The sequence below is a fragment of the Micropterus dolomieu genome, linkage group LG06 (genome assembly GCF_021292245.1).
Source record: "Micropterus dolomieu isolate WLL.071019.BEF.003 ecotype Adirondacks linkage group LG06, ASM2129224v1, whole genome shotgun sequence".
In the NCBI taxonomy this organism is placed as follows: domain Eukaryota; kingdom Metazoa; phylum Chordata; class Actinopteri; order Centrarchiformes; family Centrarchidae; genus Micropterus; species Micropterus dolomieu.
Genome location: NC_060155.1, coordinates 1212589 through 1227520, shown reverse-complemented (window position 1 = coordinate 1227520; position 14932 = coordinate 1212589). Strand labels below are relative to the sequence as shown.

The 14932-nt window shown below is 37.5% G+C and overlaps 1 protein-coding gene across 1 annotated transcript in view; it reads left to right on the top strand.

Annotated features, from left to right (window-relative positions):
- The first annotated feature begins 950 nt into the window (after positions 1–950).
- LOC123972395 (disks large-associated protein 1-like) overlaps positions 951–14932 on the top strand; it is a 174341-nt gene continuing 160359 nt past the window's right edge. The window contains exon 1 of the mRNA XM_046051880.1: positions 951–1231. The gene's annotated coding sequence lies outside the window, so the exon portion shown is untranslated. The remainder of the gene's footprint in view (positions 1232–14932) is intronic.

Genomic DNA, 14932 nt, shown 5'->3' with positions numbered 1-14932 from the left:
CTCGCCAGTATGCCTGCCACCACACTCCTTCTCCCATCCCTCCAGTCAGTTCCTCTGGGCCTCTTCTATTATTATTTTTATTTTAGTAATTTAATTATATGTATCTGTATATGTGCGTATGTATAGGTGTGTATGTAACTATATCTTTACGCTCTATTTTTGTAAAGTACATATGCCTATATGTATTTTTCCTTGAAACAAAATAAAAACTTCACAAAATCACACACACAAAAAAAATGTGGCTATTCCATTCCTGGTCTTACAAAAGGCATGTTTAAGAAAGGCCATTATCTTCCTCTCTTTCTCTGTTGTATGAATCGGCCAGAGTGAAAGACCCTGAAGTAACAAAATGCTACTTCCACATTTGCTTCAAAATAAAGTCCTTAATTGCAAATGAACCATAACATAACCGTGTCAGAAATGAATGAGATTTTTTGGGACTTAGGCTGAATAACCAATTGTACTAGGGTCATACAAGGTAGTTTATTTATCACTATATAACACAAGGTTGTATAACAAAAAGAAAATTTGTAGTCTCTTCATGCTACACAGAGAGAACAGATAATTAATTCAGAGTCACTGTGTGGTTAATGGTGATTTTGATTTATTTGCAAATGCAGCTAAAGGACAATATAACTCAATTATATATAATAAGAGGCGTCAGGTGCCTCCTGTACTGCTGTAGCAAAAAAAACCCCAACATAATCTTGGCAGTCCACGTTTGCTCATACTGCACATCACTTATTTTGTTACTTTGTGATCTGATATTTGCATTCTGAATTTCATCACACAGATAATTTAAGTTAATTGACCGTTTCTATTTCTTTGTCAATCATTCAATTTCATATTGTTTCCAGTTTTTGCATGCATGTCACACAAGGAAAGTGTGCTTTTATTTCTTAGAGCGAAATTACCTGTTTTCCGGTGTCGTTCTGGCTAGCTGTGGTTAACTTGTCGCAGTTTACTTACCGCAGGCTTGCGCACTTGAAGCCCCCATATTCACGCACACGCGCGCACACATTCCAGCAGTGACTGTGTTGTGACCGCCTTGCTTCCAGAAACGGACGTGCTTTTGGATGTACCAGCCGGCGTCTCCGTTCAGCGATGGTGTGAAGAGCTGCTGGAGGCAGGCTAGGCTTCGAACCGTGGATTCAGGTTCGAGCGCGTGACGGGCTCAGAATTCAACAGCTTCTCAGTTCTACCGCTGCCTGTTGACGAATGACTCACACCGGTAAGAAGTAACGCCGTTGATGAAACCGTGCGTTTTGTAATGTTACATCACTTACGCTCATTTCGCTCTCAGCTGCATTGGCGTTAATGTAAGCTTCACCAGCAGCCATTATATGTGGAATTCTCGTGCGTGGGGAAATTCACGCTGCTGTCCCCTTTTTAAAATGTAAAATCCCCCTTTCATTTAGGTAGGCTACAAGTTAAAGTTTCTGGATTGATTGACGCTGTGACAGCTCGCTACGGCCCAGCTATTTTTATGGAAGACAATATTATCGACAAGAAGCAACGCCAGCCAAAGCATTATGAACGAGTGTGCAGTTGTCTAATGTATGGCGACATGACATGTTTTCTTGACGGAGGTATTGAGGAATCACCCATGATACAGGGTTTGGGTCAATAGCTTTGAAAGTAATCTCGTAAATAGTCGTACATATGACATTTGTACCAAGACACTCAAGACACCATAACGGGGTCCCCAACACACACTGTTATACCTCCTTGATGCTGTCGGGTTGAATGTGCATATGCGGACGGCACTAGCACAGCTTGATGGAGGGTTGCTATGGAGGAAAGATGCAGACAATTAGCCTAGCCCGATGAAATCTAATAGGCGCATGTGATGTCAGAAGTGCAGTGTGGTGGGGATGTGCACTCTGTACCTTCCGCCTCAGTAAGTTGTGAGCTCAGAGGAGCTAGCCTCAGTTGTCGCCTGTGGCTGAGGATGAGAGGACGAACAGATCCCAGCATGTTCCTAATTCAAGAAAACCAACTTGTAATGTTAACAATGTGGTCAGAGTTTATTCTGTTTTTAATAATAACTTAACCCAAAGACACTTTACAGAATTCCCTATGTGGCAAAACAATATATGTGTGTGTATGTGTGTATATGTATATATATATGTGTGTGTATATGTATATATATATGTGTGTGTATATGTGTGTATATATATATGTATATATGTGTATATATATATATATATATATATATATGTGTGTATATGTGTGTGTATATATATATATATATATGTGTGTATATGTGTGTGTATATATATATATATATATGTGTGTATATGTATATATATATATATATATATATATATATATATATATATATATATATATATATATATATATGTGTGTGTGTGTATATGTGTATATATATATATATATATATATATGTGTGTGTGTGTATATGTGTATATATATATATATATGTTTCCAGAATGTGGTGAACAGAAGGTGTTGGAGATTTTTAAACTTGTCCAGGGATGAAGCGTTGTGGATTTCTGCGGTGAGGGCATTCCAGGGGGTCGGGGCTGCAATACTTAAGGCTTTGGTACTGTGAGGCACGGGCATGGAGGGATTTATACGTGAGAAGGAGGATTTTGTAGTTGATTTGGGACTTGATTGGGAGCCAATGAAGGTGGATGAGGGTTGGGGTGATGTGCTGCCGGTCTTGGTGCGAGAGAGGACGCTGGCAGCAGAGTTTTGGAAATATTGGAGCCTGTCCAGGGATTTGCTGGGGACCCCCATTAAGGACTCCATTGCAGTAGTCCAAACTATCCATAAATGCATCACCATACAAAGTGATGAATTACTTAGATGATAAGATACGAATCATTTTTGTGTGGTGCTCAATTAAGTCAAAGTTATAATAATAGATAATAATTAATAATTAAACTTCACAGGGCCACCCTATACAGAAAACAAGGACACACCCCCTAAAAACAGGCAAGAAAGACCCACACAGGTGGTGGTGGTAGTAGTAGTAGTAGTAGTAGTAGTAGTAGTAGTAGTAGTAGTTCTAATGAAAAAATTAGAGTAAATCGAACATTTATTCCTGAAAAGGCAAGTTGCTTTTGACTCAATTGACAGACATTTAATTGCATTAGGAATTATTATTATTGGGGCCCGAGCACGAACCGTGCAAGGTCCCTATTGAAACTGAAGGGATTATTAGGGTCGAGCACGAAATGTGAGGTACCTGTTAAAAGTGAAGGGATTATTAGTATTTCGACTTCAAATTTTCGCTGTGCAGTCTAAACCCATTGACTCTTTAAACGGTTATTACCAGTCGACCAGTTTGCCCGTGGCGTACTGTCAAAAATCCATGATTCGTTCCCAGGGTTTCCTGGGACAGTTTTGAACTTGGTATGTCCAACCTGCTAGGAGTAGTAGATTACAGCGTAAAACGTGTCATTTCCTGTTGCCAGCAGGTATGCCAGCTATGACTTTGATGGAATATTGGCATGTGGATGTGTTTAGGGTGTGAGTATTATAATGCATCCCAAATTTGGTGCAGATGTGAGCATGTCGACTGAAGTTATAACAACTTCCTGTTTTATGACGAATCATTGATTTTGGACGCCACTCCACAAAAATTCACCGTTTCTACAACTTTTAATCGTCAATGGGTTTAGACTGCACAGCAAAAATCTCTGACTAAATCCCTAGGAGGAGCTAGTTAAAGTACGGAGTGTGTAAATCATCCAAAAATTGCCATAAAATTCAAAATGGCTGACTTCCTGTTTGGTTTAGGGCATCGCTCCAACAGGGTATAGGCAATAATCCTTGCTTAACACTCCCCAGGTGCTCCGAGGTCGCAATATGGGCAGAGGAAGGTAATTTGACCAGTGGTTGCACAGCTAACTGAGCTAAACAGCAGCTAGTTAGCTGTTAACTAACTTCAGCAACAAGTAAAGCTATCTGTCTATCAGTAAACTCTGTGAATCACTGAGGCACAGCAGCAGGGGGACATAAGAGAGAAAACTAGAAAATATTTTCCCCCTATTTCTAATATTTCTCCATCAAATATGATCCAGTTTCACCAAAATCTGTGAAGTTGTTTTTGTAAAATAATCAGTGGGGCCTGGTCCCAGAAACACTGCTTCAGCAGCATTATATTGAGAAATCTTTTCATGGGACGCCAAATTAATACAAGTGCAGAATGAGTCATCAACATTTTAAAATGCTTTTCCAAATGAGAAACTCTTAAATATCATCAATAATACCTACAAAACATTTGTCATTTTAGGAATCGGAGATTATTCTATGTTTCTCTAAAAATACACTGAGCAGAAAACACATCATTGATTCTCTTCTTGTCTCCATTTGCCTATTTGGCATTGAAGTAATCCAAAAGTAATTAAAGTAATCAGTTTACATTACTTTTATTTTGTGGTACTTGGATTACATTACTGATTACATTTTTTAAGTAATCCTCCCAACCCTGTCTGCTGGGCACTCTTTCTTATTTTGCCTCCTGGCCCTCTTAGAGGACTTCAGCAGTGGAGACAGGGATGTTGCTGCATGGAGATGGTATTCTTGATACAATTCTGTGCCGAAAATCTCCTCTCACACTGAGCCAAAGAGATTGGCAGCACGAGCAGTATTTCAGTCAAGAGTAGGAAGTTCTGAAAAAGAATCGGAGAGATCAGATGAAGGAATAAGATAAGGGAACATTTAGAAATGTGTGAAACTTAAAACTCTGAAGATGTTGTAGATTAATTAAAATACACATCTAATGGTGTTACCTCTCTATTTAGGCCTAAATCTGTAAGACCTATATCAAGTACAGACTTTACAATTCTAACATGAGAATTTGCAATCCGAAATATATTACCTTCTTAGCCTTTCCTTTCACATCAGCAGAGGCAGAGGATGGAGACGTGTGGCTCATGTGCTGCAGGGTTGCAGCATACTGGCCACTGTGCTGTTCATCCTGTCCAGCTGGTCTGAGAAGTGCATACATTGCATGCTCTACACGAGGAATCCAGTGTGTGCTTTTGACGCTGGAAGGATTACTGATATTGACCGCCAGCTTTTTGCCCACTGCCTTTAGCTCCCCCTGACATTTTTGGCTAAAGTGGTATGTTGTCCACAGCAAGTGGAGGAGGTCATAAAGTTGTGCTACCATGGGCTCTAGTTTTTTGGACAGTCGGCATTGGCCAATTCACTCTATCTAAGTCTGAATGTTTCTTACAATTTCCCATTAGTAATGAGGGGGGAAGACTTGTTGTTCTGATGACTTAATAAGCATTTCTGAATGATGAAATTATATTAATTCTTTATTTTATGTATCACATTTAGTCTGATTCTAAGCATAGAAAATTTACCTGTGAGACACGAAGTTGAACGGAATTACATGCTCTCCGCGGTCTTCTTTGAGCAGGGCAATGACACTTCCACAATGTCCCATATTCACTGCAGCTCCATGGCTCTGAACTAGCCTGTTTATCTATCCTGTGAGCAAGCGGAGATGCTAAGGGCTCCGCAATGAATTATGATTTTACTCATATAACTCAATAGTATGTAGTGGTCTGCGCTGATATTGTGGTGTGTTGTGTTGCCACAAATAAATCAACGAATGGGAAACACTGCAGTCGGGTCTTAAAATAAAATCAGGGAAATTAAGGTCTTAAATTGTCTTAAATTTGCTGTAGGTATTAAATTTGCAGATGGTGCGTTTAAGGCCAGTGGTAAATTTCATGTACAGTCGCCTAAAACGCCTAATTAGAGTGTATTTGTATGATTTTGTTTTAGTAATTGACAATGTGAGACCCCGCCATCAATATAACTCACGTTACGTTTACGTTAGCTGTAGACGTTGACGTCTGGCTGTGTGTCATATTATCGTCAGTCGTGGCTGCAAGATTGGGAGACGCAAGTTAAAGTGGTGGGAGGAAGAGCTGATCTATGGCGTGTGGATAGTGCCACGGATAAGCTACCAAAGGAGACCGCCGTGTAACAGCTACGTGTGGATATGCTACTCCATCGCCAGTGCACAATGTCGTTGATAAGCTCGTCGCCATCAGGCTTGAATTTTTTCACTCAAAAATTCTTCTTCTTCTTTTTTTTTAATTGGCAGTTGGCAAACTAGCCGAGAGGTGCATTACCACCACCGACTGGAGTGTGGAACTAGATTATTTTCAATACAAGGAGTACATGTTCCAGCCTTTTTGTCATTAAAAGTGTTGCTCTAAAAATACTTGAAAGTACAAAAATTAATTTTACACAAAAATCTAAAAGTAAGGTAATCTTTTAAGCAATATATGAATATAATATCTATCCAAGATATTAATCAACTTAATGTAAGTTATGTCAGCTGAGACGTTTGTACTTAAAAAAACAACAACAACAGTAGTTTAGCTTTGTTAATATGATGTCCTTTGTAATTCAAACCAAAAGGAAGCGTGAAAAATATGTTCAATATATTCCCCCTCCAAATCACAAAACGTTTACGGTTGTGAAATGAAAAGGATCTTTGAACGAGTTTGACCAGTGTTCAATGAACTCCTTGAGGCAAAACAGTTTTATCTAATTTTAACCTCTTTCCTATAAAGTAAAATAATCATCAGATTTCTACAAAAGGCTCATCAGGCTACAAAAGGAGTGAACATTGGCCTTCTCATTGTTACAGAGGAAGTTGGAAGCAAGCAAGAGTTGCTGGCAAAAGAAATTGTAGATGTCACTGTTGCCCTGGAGGAGCACATCATTATGTACAACCTCAAAGATGTTGCTAATACCTTTGCAATAGCATAGACTATCCCAAATAAGTATACATTTGCTTATACAAAAACTTTTCATGAACATCAGTAGCAGCAATTGTTCAGTCAAAGTTCATGGACTCTGAAACTAGGTGCTTCAAGGAAAGTGCAGTGACAACTTGGCCAAGTTAATGGCAGCTATCACTGTTTCCGTTGGTCTGCTTTGAACTTGTTTATACACTAAAACTGCATCACACTCAATCTCACAAACCAAACATACCGCCATGCCCACATACACATCAAATGGTTAAACACTCAGCACAGGGCCTATTCTGACAAGACAAGGGCCTGTAAAACTCACACAAAAATACGATGTCAAAATGTTATGAACAAGGCTGTATTACATTTTGTTCAGTTAATAGTCTATATAATCTGCCAATTAAAAGTTTGTGCAATTTAGCTACAGCACTTCAAGTTAGTTCAAAATTTCTGCTTATATTCTAGTGTATTTGTAGCACATTACAAAGGCTATGGCACAATCTAGTGGATGGAATCTGCAATAGCCTTTCCTTCCAGAAACTTTGTTAGCGTTGGACCTTGTCTTTTATTAGGCTGCAAAAACTCAATTAATTGTGGGGTTTACCTATTTAAATATTACACTGAGTATGTTTTTACATTTATTTGCTAATAGACTTTGGCTAAAACTTCAAAAATATAACTGGTAATATTTGGAATTTAATTGATTAGCCAATAGGCCATGAAATGATGCTACATTTATGCATTATAGATATCATAGACAACTTGAAGTTCAAGCCTCCCATCCTTCAATTGTTAACTGGGATAATATATATTTTCCCCATATTTGATGTTGCCATAAATGTTTTGTTTTCAAATGTTAACCATTTTAAAAACACAGTGAGAGGCACTTTAACTGGTAGAGGGGTGGCGCTGCAAATTAAAACATGAGAACAAATCAAAAGCATCACAACAGCATCAAACTTTACTAAACAACTGTAGCTGGAAATGGCAATGGAAGACATCTCCACATAAACACGCAAAGCAACAAAATGAATATTATTCAACATAGCTGAGCTTTTTACAGAACCCTTAATAAGCAATTGTGATTTAATTACATATTTTTCCAGTAGGCCTAACTGTAACAGATAACACATTTATTTTGTTAATTAAATTACTTGACTAAATTGCATGTAACTAGTTACTCCCCTACAGTGCCTGTACGTTTATCTACAGTTGAACATTAAATGGTCTTCTTGGTATAGAATCATGGGAGCTTTATATAATGATCATTAACAATAAGCTATGCAGAGTAGGAAATTACGCTCGTATCATTTTCTAATAGTATGCTGGTTTCTCTTAGTGAGAGGGTCTTAAGATTTCTAATTTGCTGTCTTGTACTTCAACAACAATATAATTGCTAAAAAAAAATGTGCAGACATAAGGCAACATAGTATGTTATAACTCCTTTAGGATTACATTGATTAGTAACGCATTAGCTTGATCAAAATAATCCAAATCATTATGCAGAAATATACTTTGTTGCCAATAAAATAAGCAAATAAAGACAATAGCCTATAACAAATAGCCTACAGTTAATAATGGAAACTGATTAAGCATGAAACAGCTCTAATGCTTTAATGATTCATTTTATAAGTAACTGTAGGCCTAATACAACCATTTTCACATTGTGGGGAAGTGAAAGCATTATCTTCATCAGTGGAATTTTATAGGACAAAATAACAGTGAATCAAAACAATAAAGCATAACACAGGCTATGCACTGTAGGCTACTCCAGAGTTCCCAGTCGCCACAAGAATAAAAGCATTTAATACAGGCTGTAACGTTACAAAATCTGACTTGAATTCACTCAATAAAGTTAAAATAAAGTTACACTGACAATGATGTACTGGTGGCGACGTACTTAGTGACGACGTGTGTGTGTCACACGGTTTTAAGGCGACGTACCTAGTTCAGATGTATTTAGTAGGTGTATGGCGGGTGGATAGTGCCACGGATAACCTACCAAAGGAGACCGTCGTGTGACAGCTACGTGTGTGGACAGGCTACTCCGTCGCCAGTGAACAACGTCGTTGATAAGCCCGTCGCCGTCAGGCTTGTTTTTTTCTTCTTTTCTCTTTTTTTTTATTGGCGGTTGGCAAACTAGCCGAGATGTGCATTAGCGCCACCAACTGGACTGGAGTGTGGAGCCAGAGATTATTTTCAATACAAGGAGTACAGGCCTACATGCTCCAGCCTTTTTGTCATTAAAAGTGTTACTGTAAAATTAAATTTTACACAGAAATTTAAAAGGAGGGTAATCTAATGGATATAATATTTATCAAAGATATTAATCAACTTAATTTTGTAAGTTATGTCAGCTGAGAAGTTTACAGCAGAAACTTGAAAAACTCAATTGTGGGGTTTACTTAATTAAATATTACATTGATTACATTGTGTTTTTACATTTATTCATTAACAGACTATAGCTCTAACTTCAAAAATATAACTGGTAATATTTGTAATTTAATTGAGTAGCCTATAGGCCATGAAATTATGCTATATTGTTGTATTATAGATATCAGGGACAACTTGAAGTTCTAGCCTCCCATCTTTAATTTTTCTAACTGGCATGATGTTTACTTTTGGGTCTATTCTGTAGATTAAAATTGTGCTTTTATCATTTACTTTGTGTACCCAACTGTCATTTATAATATAAAAAATAGACCAACACCAAGCTACATGTTTTATTTACATCAATGTTTTCCTCATATTTGATGCTGCCATAAATGTTTTGTTTTTCAACAGTTAACCATTTTAAAAACACAGCTTGAGAGGCAGTTTAATTGAGTCACGGTGGCGCTGCAAATTCAAACATGAGAACCAATCAAAAGCATCAGAACAAACTTTACTAAACAACTGTGGCTGGAAATGGCAAAGGAAGACAATGTGCACATGAAATACACGCAAAGCAACAAAATGAATATTATTCAACATATAGCCAAGCTTTTTAAAGAAAATATTCAGATGGCATCTTAAGCATTTTAATAAGAAATTGTGATTTAATTACATATTTTACCAGTCGGCCTAACGGTAACAGATAACACTTACATTTACGTTTGTCTACAGTTGAACATTAAATGGTGTTCTTGGTATAGAATCATAGGAGCTTTATATTTATATGAGCATTAACAATAAGCTATGCAGAGTGGGAAATTACGTTTGAATCCTTGTATAATAGTATGCTGGTTTCTCTTAGCGTAGCATCCCAATGAAAAATGAAGAACTTCACTGAGGGTCTTAAGATTTTTGATTTGGTGTTTTGTACTTCAACAACAATGTAATTGCAAAAAAAAAAAAAGTGCAGACATAAGGTAACATAGTATCTTATAACTCCTTTAGGATTACATTGATTAGTAACGCATTAGCATGATCAAAATAATCCAAATCATTATGCAGAAATATACATTTAAAATACATTGCCAATAAAATAACCAAAGGCAAATGCCTATAACAAATAATATAAACTGAATAAGCATGAAACAGCTCTAATACTTCAATGATTAATTTTATAAGTAACTGTAGGCCTAATACAACCATTTTCACATTGTGGGGAAGTGAAAGCATTAACGTTATCTTCTTCAGTGGAATTTTATAGGACAGTGAATCCAAACAATAAAGCACAACACAGGCTATGAACTGTAGGCTACTCCAGAGTTCCCAGTCACCACAAGAATAAAAGCGTTTCACACAGGCTGTACAAAGCATGACTTGAATTTACTCAATAAAGTTAAAATAGGAGTTACACTGACAATGGTGTACTGGTGGCGACGTACCTAGTTCAGACGTATTTAGTAGGCGTATATTTATACAGGAATCCGAACATACGCCGCCGTGACGTCGACGCCGGAAGACGTTGATTCCATGCACTCGCCGCCAAGTCGCCGCCGGTCTCCCGTCTGCAGTCCCAATCACTCCCATTCAAAAATCCACACGGTCTGGCGGCGACGGCAGGGTAGACTGCTCCTTATCATTCTCCTGGTAATCCTTGCTTACTATCCACTCGCCATACAGATCGTTATGTCTAGCTCAAACAACTGTAACCTACATCACGTCCTCCTCTCATTTGCGCAGGTCCAAAAAATTTACTTTCTAAAGTATGTCTTTCACTGTATTTTGTTTTCCTCCATGGATTATTTACCTCTCTGTAGCGGCGCGCCTGTGTATTACCTCGGCCGAAAAGTGAAAGTGAAACTTACTTCGGTCCGGCATCGTTTTCTTGCTACCTTTCTTTATAATGTGTAAGTTACTCTTTTCTTTTCCTTTAGTAGTTTATATTGTGTTTAACACAACAGGGCTGGGCGATATGGAAAAAATAGTAAAATCTTTATTTAATCATTATTTTTATTATTATAAGTTTAAAGGCAGATTCTTTGCTCCTGCACAAAGATGGTTAATTGTGCTTTTAAACTTTTCTTTATGGTCAGAACATGACAAACACTTGATGCCAAACAGCAGCCTGGTATCAAACAGTGGATCACTTCACAAAGCTGAGGTAGAACAGTCAAAACAACAAATATGCATGAGAAAAATAAAGTAAAATCTTTTTTCATTCCCTTCTCCTCAACACAATAAATATCCTAATAGAAAAGAACGTGCTAATTCGTTTGTGATTCAAATGAATGAAATCAAATATTTATTGGACACTTGTTATTGAGGCAGATTGTGTCATGATGATGACACGATCAGTTCACCAAAAACCTGAGCATGATCAATAATTGGCACTGTTTGAGTACGTTTATGCACAACACTGAATGGACACACTGTATAGGCTCCTGTCTGCGCTGTCAAACTTTTGGATTTTATTTACAGAAGACTGCGGCCGATACATATTTCCGCCGAAGTAGTTGCTGTTTTTGTGGTTATAAAGGCATTTGCATCCATGTGGTCATGGTGTCCCTGACCACCTCCAGAGGTTGTTTTGGCTTATTGGATCACAATCTGTCCTCAATACGTCTCGGGTGCATTTACACCTGTACTTTCATGTGGTCAAGTGCTACCCGATCACAATCTGATCACCCAAAATACATTTTAATGCCAGGTGTAAACAGCCTCTATGTTCCCCTGATTTGGAATATGCAAAGTCACATGTGGTGAAAATAAAACTGCCAAATGTGGCATATATACAGTATTTGTTGAGGTCTTAAAACGTCTTAAAAAGCACTAAATTTATCTTTTAAAATGGTGCAGGAACCCTGTGTTTTGGTCCAGTCATGATTGAGTGATCTTGCCTGCAAGTTAGACATTTAGAGAGAGAACTGTCTGAGGCATGTTAAAATGTAGTTCCCACTGTTCGTGAATTGTCTCAAAAGTCCATTTCCATCATATAGTGAAATCTGACTGTCTTTGTTGTATTGCTGTACTAAAGACAGTTCCTGGCTGTTGCCTCTCTGTTCCTCTGTAGCCACCTCCCTCAACTCTCCTAATTTTTTTTTAATTAATTAATTTCCTTAACATGCGTAACAGTTATTACTTTTAAGTAATATAAAGGTTTTAGATACAATGTATTTGCTTTTCTTTTGAAGTTTTGTACATAATGATTGAAATGAAAATGTTAAAAAAAATACCATTCACTTAAACATACTGTATCAGTAATTAATATTTTAGTCACAGGAATGAGATTTTATTTTTAATTTAATACAGTTTTTGCTATTAATGGTCGCTCCAAATGACATGAAGAACGCATATCATTAAAAATATATATTTAAAGAGATCAATAAGCAAAAATTCTATACCAAAAATATATTATTAAAATATTTTAATCAGATGTTATTAAAATTTAACAGAATTTTCATGAACACAAACATTTCACTTTATTGGGTGTGTCAGAGGTGTTACCCAATCAGCAGCCATGTTTAAAAGACAGTGAAGTCCAGTGCGCTGGAGTACGCAAGAGGATGTTCAAGGCACCACCATTTCTGTTGAAATAAATGCTTTGCTACATTTTGTTAGGGCTGAAGTTAGCTTAAAACTGAAAATAACTCTACATTTACTTGATTTTACAGGGGAATCGAACATGGTTCTCCTGTGTGGAAGTCCTGAGTTTGACAGCCAACACGGTCAATAGAGGTTGCTAAAAATGTAAACATGGGTCATAATAAATGGCATAATAAATCGACCTAAACGACAGTTTCTCTGGTGAGGTCCGGCTGCTATACCAACATCTTCACAAAAAAAGTGCATTTCCTCCTAGTAAATGGAAACACACACAAGACCAACATGTTGCTTCATGTAGTTTTCATGTTAAATTTTCTTTAAGATACAACATTTTTTGCTGTTTTTTAGCAACTCTTGCTGTAGGGTCAGAATGAACATGCTGTCCGTGGCGAGGAGTTTTTCTTTACTTGGCAGTAGCAATTGATAAAATAGTTATAAATAATTAAATATTGCTAATAGTGATATATGCATTTTTCTCATGATATTGTACAAAGACTAAAAATAATCTGTTTCTAAAATATCAGAAAAAGTGTGTCAAGGCTTCCTACAAAAGGACTCCATAAAATTTATAATCAAAACAACAAAGAAACCGGTCAGCTATCCCAGCTGGCTCCAGCCCCTGCAACACTGTACGCAGGATAAGTAGTTGAGGATGGATGGACGGATGGATGGACAAATATTGGTAGAAATAACTTTACATTTATTTTTCTTAGGTCATACCACATGATATCCAAAAGTGGCAACTACATACCAGCTGTTACAATTTTTAATTTTTCCAGATATGAGAGGGAGTTACAAACCTACTTGCTGTTTCAATGGGTCCTTGGCAAATTGGTATATTATTCAACTTTCTGTCTTCTAACGGATTTTAACATAAAAGTCCCAAAGTGGTCGTTTGTTGATGGTCGCACCACATTATTTCATAAAATGGACATCATCAGACAAAGTTTGCTGGTGTATTATTGCTTATTATTATGCTTTGCGATTTTGTAGAGGACTACAAAATACTTTGGAAATCATGACAAATAGGGCAAAACACAATTTTGAATAGATTTAAAGTAATTTCAAAGAAGTTTTCAAAACAGCAGTCATGGCCAGACTGTTGCACCGCATGACATTTTGACACTTCAATTGTATTGTTTTTATAAAGTTAAAGTGAGTACATATATGGGAGAGGTCCTGTATTTATATGCTATGTTTTTTAGCTTTCAACCTTTTTTTTTTTTTTTTTTTAAATGAAAAAAATCCAGTTGGACAGAAAATGTAGGCGTCACGTCATTGACCCAAATGCTCCGTACTTGTGTAGCGCCTTTCTAGTCTTTGGGACAACCACCGATCTTTCGATCAACGGGCAACCCGCTCTATTTCTAGAGCCATTTAGCTGACGCTTTTATCCAAAGCGACTTACTTTTGTGAGATACTGTATAGCTATTGTGAGTCCACCCCTCACATTTTAGTAAATATTTGATTATATACAGTGGGGGAAATTTTTTACAGATTTTGCAGGTTTGCCCACTTACAAAGAATGCAACAATCTACAATTTTAATCATATGTACATTCTAACAGTGAAAGACAGAGAAAATTCCAGAAAATCACATCATATGAATTTATAAAAATTGATGACCATCTGATGAGGAAAAACAAGTATATGACCCCCTACCAAACAGCAAGTATTCTGGCTCCTACAAGCCAGTTAGTCTTTCTTTAAGACACAGCCCCAATCCCAACCAATTATCTACATCAAATACACCTGCTTCACCTCGTTACCTGTATAAAAGACACCTGTCAACACCCAAACAACCAGCATCCAACATCACCACCATGGGCAAGACCAAAGAGCTTTCTACGGACATCAGGGACAAGATTGTTGATCTGCACAAGGCTGGGATGGGCTACAAGAGAATCAGAAAGCAACTTGGAGAGAAAAGATCAACTGTCGGTGCAGTTATCAGGAAATGGAAGAAGCACCACACCACCGCCAACCTCCCTCGGTCTGGGCCTCCACACAAGATCTCGCCTCGTGGGGTGTCCCTGATCATGCGAACGGTGAGGAATCATCCCAAAACCACAAGGGGGGAACTGATGAATCAACTGAAGGCAGCTGGGACCACAGTTACAAAAGAAACGGTTGGTAACACACTACGCCGTCATGGATTGAAATCCTGCAGCGCACGCAAGGTCCCCCTGCTCAAGAAGAAACATG